The sequence below is a fragment of the Rattus rattus genome, chromosome 10 (genome assembly GCF_011064425.1).
Source record: "Rattus rattus isolate New Zealand chromosome 10, Rrattus_CSIRO_v1, whole genome shotgun sequence".
In the NCBI taxonomy this organism is placed as follows: domain Eukaryota; kingdom Metazoa; phylum Chordata; class Mammalia; order Rodentia; family Muridae; genus Rattus; species Rattus rattus.
In genome coordinates, this window is record NC_046163.1 from 39199357 (window position 1) to 39212878 (window position 13522).

At 41.8% G+C, this 13522-nt stretch overlaps 1 protein-coding gene across 1 annotated transcript in view; it reads left to right on the forward strand.

The window, feature by feature from the left end:
• Tnr (tenascin R) overlaps nt 1-13522 on the forward strand; it is a 387323-nt gene that overhangs the window by 357937 nt on the left and 15864 nt on the right. The window lies entirely within an intron of this gene.

Sequence of the window (13522 nt, forward strand, 5' to 3'; positions counted from 1 at the left end):
AGAAAAAAACAAACCTTCCTTTTCTCTCTCCTTCCCCTGATGCTGTCCTCAGCAACACTTCTAGTAAACGTAGCAGAAGAAACCTTCAGTACTAAACCCTCATAAATCCTCAAAAAACTATTTTTATATATCCAGTATCTCACTCAATCTTTGAAATTACTGATAATACCATTTGAAAGGGCAGGGATAGAAGCTAGGACATAGCTCAGTGACAGAGCGTTTGCTTAGCATGTATGAGGTCCCAGGTTCAATCCCCAGCACTACCCCCCACCCCGCCACACACACACAGAATATGGTTTAATGGAATACTTTTACCTAACATGTTCAAAGTCCCAGGTTTGATTCCTGGCTCCATCAAAAGAGTAAAATGAGAAGACCTTTGGAACTCAAAGACTTTCATGGCTTTTTAGCAAGCACTGTACTAAATATAATATATACGTTATTTTTTTTATAATATATGCATTATTTAACAGTATTTAATTTCACCTTCACAACAGCCTCCCTCCTATAGACTATCACCTTTTTTTTTTTTTTTTTTACAGGCAAGGAACGTAGGGTGCAATGGAGATAAGATAGCTCATCCAAGATCCTGTACACTTTAAGTTAGAAAGTTGAGATTTGATCCCAGATGGTCCCTAGGATCTGAACTGTTATTAGTCCTTTCTGCACCTCCATGGCACCCTCTATAGTTTGTGATTTGTAATTGCCCATCCAGCTCAGCCTGACTTTCACGTTATGGGGATAAGGGTATGTCCTGCAGTGAGGCTAATAAGAGTATACCCCAGCCCCTAAACACGTTTCCTGCATCCTTGGAGTACCATATTGATGTGTCTTCCTCAATGTCCCAGAGCCTTATCTTCCACCTCAAAAGAAGCCACAGGGATCCCCGCCCCTCATACCCTTCTCGCAGTATACTTATTCCAGATGACAAAACACAGAGTTGGTCAAACTTCAAAGTCACTCTTGGGCAGTAAAATAGTGAACAAGTCCCTTTCCTTTGTTTTATTTTTGTTGTTGTTGTTGTTATATTTGTTTGTTTATTTGTTTTATTTTTATACTTCTCAATACAATGAGTTCATTGGTCCAAATATTTTAATGGAAAAATAAATAAACTGTGATCACACAACAAAGAGAACACTTGTTATCTCTGCTAAGGCTGAAGTCCACTTTACTATTTCAAAGACGCCTTATTAAGCACTAAGGTATCACCTCTTGTTCAAACCCAGCCCTGAACACTCATAAAGGCAGGGTCCTTTATGAAGCCAATACTTAAAGACCAGTTAGGAGGAGTTTTCTGCTGAATTAAATTTTTTTTCACCATAAAAAGAACATAATGAACAGATGCACAGGGCTCCTGCTTTGCATGTTTATTGGGTTAAAGGAATCATTTTGTCACCAAAATGCTCAGTGTCGTATGAGCATTTTATCCCCACCCTGCGAATGTCACAGCTGACGGTAGTAAGCAGTGTGTCAAACATCTGAAGTTTCTGTGGTATCTAGAGCTGTGGCCCCTTTTCAGGTTTCTTTGGACAGAGAAGTACAGTGGTTTCTGTGACCATCGCTGCCTTGTCTTAGATGCAGTCCAATTGGATGTGAGACTCTAGATCTAGCTAGGGTCTTGAGAAGATTAAATCTCGTAGTAATTAACAACTCACATGGAAATCTGGAGAGGAGACTGACTAGTGGTTTGGTTCGACGGGCAGTGCAGGTGATAGACGGTGTCTATTTAGGTTGGTTTGTTATTTTTTTTTCATGACTCCAGGCTCCTTAAACATAGCCAGGGGAGAAAGAGAGAGAAAGGGGGAGAGGGAGAGGGAGAAGGAGAGGCAGAGGGAGAGGGAGAGGGAGAGGGAGAGGGAGAGGAGAGGGAGGGAGGAGAGGAGAGGGGAGAGGGAGAGGGAAAGAGAGAGGGAGAAAGAGAGGGAGGCAGAGAGACACAGAGAAAGACAAAGGGAGGAGAGAGAGGGAGAGAGAGGAAAAGAGAAAGAAAATTGAGGAGCCCACCATCTATGAAGTGAATATAGCTACCAGCTGAGATATTCACTCCGGGTAGTGCTTAGGATACCAACAATGGACGTACCACCATCCCCCTGACACGGAGCAAAGGAGTATCAGTGTTTCGGGTTGTTGCAGTTTTAATGGGAAGCTGAAATTTAAGTCACTGATGCATCCTAAACCCTGCTGGCTTTGTTTTGGAGATTTATCAGAACCCACTGAGACAACTAGATGCTGAGGGCTGAGTGAAAATTTCTTGGGCAAGAAATAATGCATGCCAATGTTCCAGGTACAAAGGCTGGTACATCCGGATGACAGATGAACTGGAGGGTTAAATCTCAGCTTCAGAGTACAGAAGTAGACATCTCTTGATATAAAACAAAACCAAAAAGCAAAACACTAAAGAAGAGTCTTAATACCCTACACAGGGAAGCTAAAAAGAGGTGCATCGTGTACAATATGAAGGCAAAATCCCTTTCAGGTTCTGTCTGCCACTACAGTAAAAATCTTTCTGGGGCCATCACACCGGGCTGCAGTGTCTACTTTCTGCCCCAGTCCCTGCCCCTCTACCCTTTCTGCCTCTGCCAAGAGGAAAGTTAATGAAAGAATAGAATACAAGGGTGTTTGCTTCCAAATGGCGGGGTTATGGGTGCTACAGAAAAGGGTACGCAGTCAAAGTGAAAACCAGAATCTCTTCACCTGATCCTAGATGGAAAGGCTGCCTGTCTGGACCCCGTGGGCATGAGTTAATCCCAATGAGGAAGTCTAGGGAACACTGAAAGTTCTGTGACAGTACACCAAGGCGGAAGGAATCAGAGACTAATTTCCTTGTGCCTGAGAGCATCCTTTCCAACGTAACTGACAGCATCTGCATTTCCCACTTTACTCCATCTCATTCCGAGGATGGGCCGATCCTGTGAGAGGTTTTGGTGCCTTTTCTGATGGACAACCGTGTTTAAAGGTTGGCTTCAAAGTGGCCCCCGTGACTGACAAACACCCTGTCCTGGAATGACCAAGACTCACTCAAGCAGATGCTTATATAATGGTCTGGGAAAGAGTTGAGATGCCAATAATTAATAATGATAATTTTTCTTTTCTCTATTGATTGAAAATAGATACTTGTTTCTCACACAATATTTCCTGATTATGGTTTTCCTTTGCTCTGTTCCTCCCAGTTCCTCCCCAGCATGGTTCTAGAAAAGAACTGGCTGGCCTGGAAGCCTCCTCTACTCCAGATGACTTTTCTTATGTTCATACCACACGATATGAGCCCATTCCTATCTTTCCATCATGTTAATAGCTTCCTGTCCTCTTGTCTCTGGTGTTTGCACAAGACTCCGGGGGGAATTATATACAAGTGGTATGGGAGAGAAAAAAATATAGATACATTATTTATAATTTGCTGTCTCCTGAAATTTCATCCAAGGTCTACTTGTCTTTTAGAGACATGAATTTAAATGAGGAAACAAATATTCCCTGCAGAGCCACGGGGACTTGGTGAAATGATCTTCGGAGAGGCAGGTTTCATTGTCTCTTTTAATACTATAAAAGGCAAACAAGGCGCACGCTGAAGCGCAGCCTCAGAGGCAGTGGATGCTATAAAAGGGTTGTCTCGACCTTGAGGTTAAGTGAAGAGGTAGCTAGAGATGAGTAATGAGATGAGGTTGTGGTTTTGTTTTTTTTTTTTTTTTGTATTTTTATTCCTTTTTTATTGCCTTTACCCCCTGCTATCTTCCTTCCAGGTCAGGCTGGTCCGTGAAGCTTTTCAAGAAAATTTTGGGTCTTCTCTGACCTAAAACTAGGGGTTTTTTTTAGGTTGTAAAATTGAATGAAAATTGGCAAATTCTAGACTCCAAAGCAGTTGATGGTAGACTTTAAAAAAAACAAAACATCATATGTAGCAGGATTTCTGTTGGAAAGGGAAGCCTGGTAATCTGTACATCCGGGCGTCACACATCCCTCTATCCAAGCAGCAGCTAAGGGGATTTCCCACTGCTCTGCCACTTACAGTTTGATGTTTTATTTCCAGGAGAAACAAAAGAACAAAAGCTGCCTGATAGGGAGAGGGAGAGAGAGGGAGAGAGGGACCGACAGAGAGAGAGAGAGAGAGAGAGAGAGAGAGAGAGAGAGAGAGACAGAGACAGAGAGACAGAGAGACAGAGACAGAGACAGAGAGACAGAGACAGAGAGACAGAGACAGAGAGACACACAGAGACAGAGACACAGAAACACAGAGACACACAGAGAGAGACACAGAGACAGAGAGACATACAGAGACAGAGACAGAGAGACACACAGAGACAGACAGACAGAAAGACAGAAAGACAGTCCCACACACACACAGAAGGCAGTCTACCTCTCCTTTCTCTGACACACAGAGGGAGGTCTGCCTTCGCTTTTCTCTGAGGCCTGGCTATGAAGAAGGAGGTAGGATTCTAATCATACCATATGAATATCCCATCCCAAGCAAATAAACAGCTAAATGTCAGATCAAGGTTTGGATTGATCAAACTGCCCCCTTTATTGTGTGTTCTTGATATCAGCCTCTAGGTCCCTCCCCATTGGCCCTCCGTTATTTCCTTTTGCCACAGTTTTTTTGTCACTCATATACAACCATTCCAACACATCAAACCTTGCCTCTTGTTCCTGCCTTTGAAAAACATGTTCTTATCGAACCGTTTCGATTAGCAATGATCTAAATGTGCCTAGCATGTTTTGGATTATATGACTCATACTTTTTCTGTTTGGGCACTTGTACGTTCATCTGTCTTTCACTTCTAATTACTGTGAAATATTACCTGACAGGTGCCCATCCGTCACTTTTGCCTCTCCACTCTCTCAAAGTCAGGCATCGGATTGTCTGCAACCTTTCACAATCCCAAACGGTGCTGCATTCTGTGCCTTCAGTGTTTTATTCTGTGGACCAGTGAGCTGTGCAAAGGTTGTATATCCAAAGAGGAATCGCGCTGGGTATATGCGTGTATAGTTTAAGTACTTACAGGCTGGACTCACAGGAATGCTCTTGATTTCTGGGAACACATATCATTCCTAATGACTTGACACAGTCCAGCCTGATCCAGCCTTGTAACTTTTGGCAGTTTGATAAGTATAATCGGTGTCTTATTACTTTTGATGACTCACATTAAGCAACAGTAAGTTTGAATTTAAGCATCTCTCCCCATTTGTCAGACATTTGATTTTTCTTTTGTTGTAAATTACCTGTCCGTGTCCATTTGCTTATTTTCCTATCAGGGTTCCCGATAGTATGATCCCATATTACTTGAATAGTTGAACCTCTAACACCCTTAGTACGAAGTCTTTTCTTACCAATACATCCAAATATTTTTCTTTGATATTGTTCTGTTCACTTTGTGATTTATTATCATGCTTTGTCCGTGTCATATGTGGCATTCAGCGGGGATACCATTTCAATTTTCTTTATATAGTGAACCAGTTTTATCAGCATCATCCACTAAGTAAGCCATCTGTTCATTGATTTGTGTGCTTTCCTGTATATTAAGTTCACACATGCACATAATCTGTCTCTGAACTCTGAATTAGCTATTTTATATCATGCTCTATTCATCTGGTTTTTTTTTAAATCAAAGCCTAGAATTTTTGTGTTTATATGTAGAGTTAATCTTAATAATTTACACATGGTAAGACAAGCTTCCTTGACTCCCATTCTCCATGTTCACTTAGGTATTTGATGACACTTAATTTTCCATAGATTCCATGTCATCTGAATTTTCCCATTTAGGTATGAAGTCCTCCAAATAAAATTTAGATTGGAATCTCAATATACTTGTAAGTTAATTTGAGAAGAACTGACAGCCTTATGGTAGCAAGTTATCCCTTCTAAAAGGCATAGACTGGCTCTCCATTTATCTAAATAATCTTTACGTTTCTCACAATGTTAAATTTTCCCCCACAGCATTCCTGTGTTCTTGATTGGTTTCAGGAAGCGTTATTATTTTTATTGCTTTGTGACTTGTATCTAATTAAAAAAATATTTTCTAGTTGATTATTGCTGATGCAGAAAAATACTATTGATTTTATATATTGATCCAGTATCTGGCAATCCTGCTGACTTTCTTCCTAATTGTAATTATCTATTGTTTCTATTAATATTATAGGTAAATATGGAGCTGGGGGGGTAGAGTAGTAAACGTACTGCTTGCTGTGCACTTATGAGGACTGGAGTTCTAATCCTGAGCACCCATGCCTTTGGCTGTATCTCATCAGGGTCTCAGGACTTTGTCCAGCCAGGCAGTCTAGCTGACTAGAGGAGTTCTGGGTTCAGTAAAAGAGCCTGTTACAAAAGACACTGACTTCTGGCATCCACATACCCAAGCATGAGCATGAATACACATGCTCGAGTATTTTTATGTGTTTTGTATCATTAATGAATAAGGATTTCATTTCTGTACTTCACATTAACTGGAATCTCCAAAGCTCTCAGTGACTGCCAGGCTAGCTAACATTGACTTGTTCACACCCTTGAAGAAAACATCAAAACTTCAGCTGTGTAATCCTCACCAACTCCTATCCACCGCATCTCTTTAGCCCTGCAGTTGTTTTCTAAAATAAAGAAAATATGTAATCGGCTGGGCCATGTATAAACAAGAATAGCACTTGCTCAGATCTGTGGTATGAAACACTCATGAAGTTATAAAATTTTCTCATATTTTGAGTTACGAGTTTTTGCCCTGAACTCTATCAAATGATAGTTTACTAAGTCGTGGTTTTTGTCCTTCACGCTTACTGATGGCATGGCTTGTACTGGTAGCTTTTTTACAATACATGCCTTTACTATCATTTAAAACTTTCCCCCCAAATATGAGGTTTTAATACATTCAGATTTGGTTAACTCTCTTTACACAGTTTACATCTACAATCATAAAGAAAATAGCCCATCCATTGTTTCTGTTTATCTCTTCATGTTTTGCCAGCTTCTCAAAAAGATAAAAAATTGTCCAGGTTTCAGTCTTACCACTGAGACAGGACCTCACCATGTAGCCTGCCTATCCTGAAGTCACTGTGTAGTCCTGTCTGTGAGCCTCCCAAATGCTGGGACTAAAGGCGCACGCCACCACACCTGGCCCTACTGTCTTTTTTTCCATGTGTGTTCTGCCTTCAAAAGGTCTAATGTCAGTTCAATCAGTTCAATTTTGTCCTGTAGGCAACTGAACTTTTCTATCTAGAGTCTCCTAGAACGTGTGTGTGTGTGTGTGTGTGTGTGTGTGTGTGTGTGTGTGTGTGTGTGTGTGTGTGTGTGATATCTGTGCTTGTGTGTATGCAGGTGCACATATATGCATGTCGAGGACAGACGTCACTGTCAGGTATCTTCTTGGATTACTCTCCATCTTATTCTTTGAGACAGAGTCTCTCCCTGACAAACCCGCCAATTTAGCTGGAAAGGCTGGCCAGTGGGTTCCTGCTGGGACCTGCCTGGCTCTGTCTCTGCCGGACTGAGATCACAGACGTAGGCAAACATGGTTGTCGGGTCCTCTTGCCTGGGTGGCAGCACTCTGCCCACTGAGCCATCTCCCCAGCCCCATAGTTTTATTTTCTTTTTTTTTTTTTGAGTTGGGGACCAAACCTAGGGCCTTGCGCTTTGCTAGCAAGCGCCTACCACTGAGCTAAATCCCCAACCCCATTTTATTTCTTTTCAATAGTCTCCCAGTTCATTCTAAGAGTTCATTCATCTTTTTCTCTCCAGTTTGACATCCAATGATGCTTTTAAATCTGCAGCATTTTATCTGGACTTCGCTTACATTTGACTGTATTATTTATTTAAGTGTTTCCTCCTATTTGTAAATTTTTTTTTCTTTTCAGGACTTCTATTAACTAGATGATAGAGCGTGTACACTGTTCTCCAAATCTCTTAGTGTCCTATCTTTTTCCTCTTCCCTCTTATCTTCTAAAAAACGGCTTCAGTCAGGTACTCCAATTCATTATTGATATTTTACCTGTGTCTAAAACCTTTATTTATCTCATCTGTTGCACTGTTACTGTAAACCCAATTATTCAGGCTTAGTATTTCTGTTGGGTTTTAGTGTCTTACTTTCTCTCATGGTGAGGATATCTTTTTAATCTCTGTAAGTCACGTTAGCATACCTAACTAAGATGCTGTTTTTAATAAGCTACAGTAGATAATCGATGACATAACAACTATGCTCTTTGTTTCAGAGTAGCTTTGTTCCTCGGGGCATGGATACTCTGTCCCTTAAGCCCATTCTCTTAGGGTTGTCAGACCCTCCTTCTAGTGGCGTACTGGTCAAGAAAGACCAAATGCAGATGAAAGGGGCCAGGCAATGAGTTATCTATGGCAACATAGGGAAGGAAGAATGGATTTCAAAACTCTCATCCAACCTGTGCTATCCCTTTAATATTGTTTTGTCTGGCTGTTTATTGCAATGTGAATAACTCTGGCCTCACTGAGCAAATTGAGAAATTTATTTGATTTTACCTCTTCTGATTCATGAAAGACATTGTATAAAACTAATGAGAGTTCATCTTCAAATTCTCAATCTGTTCTCACTAGCGAAGACGCCTGAGCCTTGAGACTCTTTTAAATGTGGGATTTTTAACTACAAATAAACTTTGAAAAATATTTGTTATACTCTATACATTATATTATTTCAGTTTGGGGGACATCTAGGAAACGATTGTACTCAGGGAATGGTCCCCTTCATTTAAGTCACTGATCTTACTTATAGAGTAGTTGCACTACTGAACAGGGCAGAGATACAAGGCCACCTATTTTTGAAAGTAGTGAGTCTTATTGAACAGTACTATTTACTATAGATTATGACATTGCTTCTCAATCTATGAGTTGCAACCCCTTTGGGGGTCATACATCAGCTATCCTGCATATCAAATGTTTACATTACAATTCCTAACAGGCAAAACCACAGTGAGGAAGTAGCAGTGAAAATAATTTTATGGTTAGGGGTCACCACCAAACGAGGAACTGTATTAAATGGTCAAAGCATTAGGAAGGTTGAGAAAGCATTGCTATGAAATGATCTTATAAATGCAACAGAAAGATCTTACATGTCACCAGTCACAGAATTTGATTTGGCCCATTTTAAATTGTGCCATTGCACATGTCTTCAGAGAATCTAATTTTGTGTCCTCTGTTATTATCATAGGGGATGGATGCTATCACTCATGTGACACTAAACACCTAATAAATATTGATGGGGCACCTACTTCGTGTCGGGCTCTGTTCTAAATGCTAAGGATAGTGGTGAGAAACAAGTCAGATGCCTATCCCTGTGATTTTTTTTAATAATAAAAGATTTCTTGTGCTGTCTTACATGATATAATCGAGATAGTTCAACAATGGCTGTTTCTCACTGAAGATGTTGAGACTGTATAAAATTTTTACTCATTGAGTAGAGGCATCAGAAAAACATACCACCATCTCCAAAGGGAAATTTTGTTCAAGTAGGGCTATGTCTGCAAAGGTAGAGCTGGGCATCTACTGGCTTCAGAAGAACGTCCCTCTTCTCTTTTTCTTTTCTCCATCTTTATTAAATTGGGTATTTCTTATTTAAATTTCAATTATTATTACCTTTCCCAGTTTCCAGGCAAACATCCCCCAACCCGTCTCCCTCCCCTTCTCTATGGGTGTTCCCCTCCCCATCCTCCCTCCATTACTGCCCTCCCCACAACAGTCCTGTTCACTGGGGGTTCAGTCTTGGCAGGACCAAGGGCTTCTCCTTCCACTGGTGCTCTTACTAGGCTATTCACTGCTACCTATGCAGTTGGAGCCCAGGGTCAGTCCATGTATAGTCTTTGGGTAGTGGCTTAGTCCTGGAAGCTCTGGGTGGTTGGCATTGTTGTTCATACGGGGTCTCGAGCCCCTTCAAGCTCTTCCAGTCCTTTCTCTGATTCCTTTAACGGGGGTCCCGTTCTCAGTTCAGTGGTTTGCTGTTGGCATTCGCCTATGTATTTGCCATATTCTGGCTGTGTCTCTCAGGAGAGATTTATATCTGGTTCCTGTCAGCCTGCACTTCTTTGCTTCATCCATCTTATCTAGTTTGGTGGCTGTATATGTATGGGCTATATGTGGGGCAGGCTCTGAATGGAAGGCCCTTCTTCTTACACAGCAGGATTCAGTCACTGTTATCACATCCATCCAACACAGTGCTCCTTCTATCTGTTAGCTAAATCTTCAGTTTTCCAAAAGGCCTGTGCTTTCCCACATGCCTGCAATACCCTTTTCTACAAGTACATGGCTGATCTCGGTCAGTTGCTAAAGTAAGAAAGCTTTCTGATCAGCACTTGTCAAATTCTACTCTATTCTAGAACCCCACTTCTCAGCTGCCCTCTTCAGCAGCTCCCAGGGTCACTGCACACCCACTCTGATGCCCTTCTAACCTCCCATGTTGGTCTCAGAGCACTGAGAACTTGAGGTCACATTTGTTTGGTTTTCCCACCACACCATGAGCCAACTGAAAGATGTCTTTGCTACTTTCGTGCGTTCCCATCTCTTAGCCTGGTATTTAGAAATCAAGGGTCACTTTCCTATATGTCTCTTAAGTGAATAACAAGACAACAAGCTGGTAAATTAGAAGATTTCTCAGAAGATTCTCTGAGAAACTTGAAGTGATGAACTCAACACATATGGGCTGACTGACAGCTAGGCTTGGTCCACCCCCCAAAATCTTATCAGTGGCTTTGTAAATACAAGTCATTAGCTTTCTGTGGAGAAAAATATACTTTATTCTGCATTTACTGAGAAACCTGCTGTGGCTGATCTCTGAGGAGCCTGCTGATGTCACAGCTTCAGTTCTGATGCTGAGTTCATCAGAGTGGAGTCCATCGGCATGGCAAGCATCAGCAAGCCGAGGCTCTCTAAAGCTATTAAATCTGACCATTTTAAAGACTCCCCCAGGGAACAAAGCAGGAGAGGGCTGGGAAGGACAGAGAAGGCTCTCCCACTCCCCACTGGCACAGAGCCATCTGATTGCCCCATGTGTCTTAGTGTAGATCGCTGCTCACCACTCAGCAGGCAGCCTTTGACGCCCAACACAAACCAATTTCTGAGCAATTCTTCTGGTGAATGCCCTGGGCCTGTGAATCTCACAATTACATCTAGAAATACTTAACCATGAGACACTTCACCGTACTGGTCACTTGGCTCCCTTCTTACTTGGGAATAACCACTGCTTGTGCTTTTAAGAAAAATGCTACCCTATCCATCCAGGCTCCAGTTACTGCACCAGAAGGAAGGAGGGAGGACCTGCTAGGTATGTGCTTGGTCTAAAAAGTTATTAGGATGATCAGTTTCAGGGTTAAAGGGAGATACTGGATTAGATTAAATGCTATGGCATCTGGGGAGTTGAGGTTGTCTGTGATTGGCCCTGATAATCTTCTAAAACATATGAATTCCAGATCAATTGGAATATGAGAATGCTTTTATGATTGTTAGCTGAGCCAAAGTCTAATTCCTCCAAAGCAGTAGGGTGAAATGGTAAGGGTGGAACACAAGGCTCAAACTTAAGGCCAAATAACCCCTCTCCTCTCCATCTCATCCAAACTGATAGTTGGAGTGCTCAGGACATTCTTCCTAGAGAAGATAGAGAGATGAGAGAGAGAGAGAGAGAGAGAGAGAGAGAGAGAGAGAGGATAGATAGATAGATAGATAGATAGATAGATAGATAGATGTGTGTGTGTGTGTGTGTGTGTGTGTGTGTGTGTGTGTGTGTGTGTGTGTGCTTAAGGAGGAGAGGAGAAAAATTAATTGCTATCTGCCCAATCATACAGATCTAAGCAGGGAGAGCTGGCCAAGAGGCCTCAAGGCACCATCACATTTACCATTTCCTCCTCTTGGCTTCTGAAAAGAGAGAACTAAACTACAAACAGCTCTATCTGAATGAAGTCTTTAGTCAGATACGGACTTCTGGCCTGTCTCCCTGCTCCACGTGATGACGTGATAGAACCGGGATGGAGCACAGGAGTCTGAATGATGACGTCCATAACTTGAGAACTCTCGGCAAGCCTTTGCTTTCTCTCATCAGATTAAAGGGATTAATGTGTGAATCGAGGACTAGCGAGTCTGAGACAAACTTGGGATGCTTTGAGGGCTGGAGAGAAGCTTCATGTCGAATCTTCTCCGAGTTCCCAGGGAATGGAAACTCCCAGGTTGCCGCTTCTGATAGTCTGTGAAAGCAACGTGCTTCTTGATTGCCTTTCCACTAACGCCATAGACTAAATTACGGTAAATTGAATCTATTAACAACCAGATGGCCTTGTAATTTGTCAAGGGTAAGGCAAGTGCACCCAGCAACCATGCATCAACCTCCCACACACTTGGATAGTGTCTCCACCTGCCAGCTAACTATAGGAGCTCAGAAAGCGGAGCATATGGTCCTCCCTCTCCAAGCATCGTCTGAGACCTTTATCCCATCCATCTTTGACACTCCTTAGACACTTATCCCTTCAGTTGATCTTATTCTTATCTTCCAGCTTGAAAGATGAGTGAATGCCTCTTTTATGACAGTATCTTACATACTTAAAATTCCTCTTCCCCAGAACAAGTCAGCTGAACACATTATATGTGCTTACATTAAGTCTAACTTTAGAGAAACTAAGAATGGATCCGAACCCTCTTCAAGCATCTATAACATATATTTTACTGTTATCAATGAAGGAAAAGGAGTTTATGTAAAATTGCTTGCTTTAGTCTCTAAGTGGGTTTTCTTTCATTTGTGTATTTCAGTGAGGTTACTGTGGTGAGTTTTGAGGAAAGTATTTTTGAGGGGAGGACTCATGGAGTACTAAGAAATGCAGAGTTCTATCTCCCTAAGAAACTGGGCTGGTTTCTCTCTTGGGAGAAGCAGTGTATAAAGCAGCAGTGAGCTGGAGGTCAAGCACATTATGTGCTGATGTAGAAGGAAGACCACAGGCAGTGAGAGGCAAGTGGGCACACTGGTTGCTCCAGAGACCAGGGTCAAGAATAGCTTAGATGGCCAGAAATAAAGCCAGTGTTCCCAAAGCAACACGGAGAGGGGACAGAAGTCACTCACGCCTGTCCCTTGAAATGAATGTTAAACCTCAGAGACAAGTGAGCTATGAGCTTTCAGGAGGTCTAGGACATGCTGGAAATGCAATTCAATAACTTTTATGAAGCTACTCTGAAAGTCACTTTTGATAGAAAACACTTAATTTGAACATAGTGCTTTCTGTGGTAACACTTGGAGTATTATATACTTATGTTAAATACAAAAATCAGTCACTCCTTGGATAGATGAAGACCCTTAAGAAACTAGATCATAGGTTACAGTCCCTCTGAAGAGTTGTTTTTTGAAGATTTATTTCACATTTTAAATTCCGTATGTATTTATGTCTATGCCTATACACCACATGTATGCAGGTGCCCACAAAGGCCAGAAGAGGGTTTCAGACCCACTGGAGTGGTTGTGAGTCCTCTGATGTGGGTGCTGAGAATCAGTCAGGTCTTCTGAAAGAGCAGCAAATGCTCGTAAACATGGAGTCATCATCTCTCCGTCTC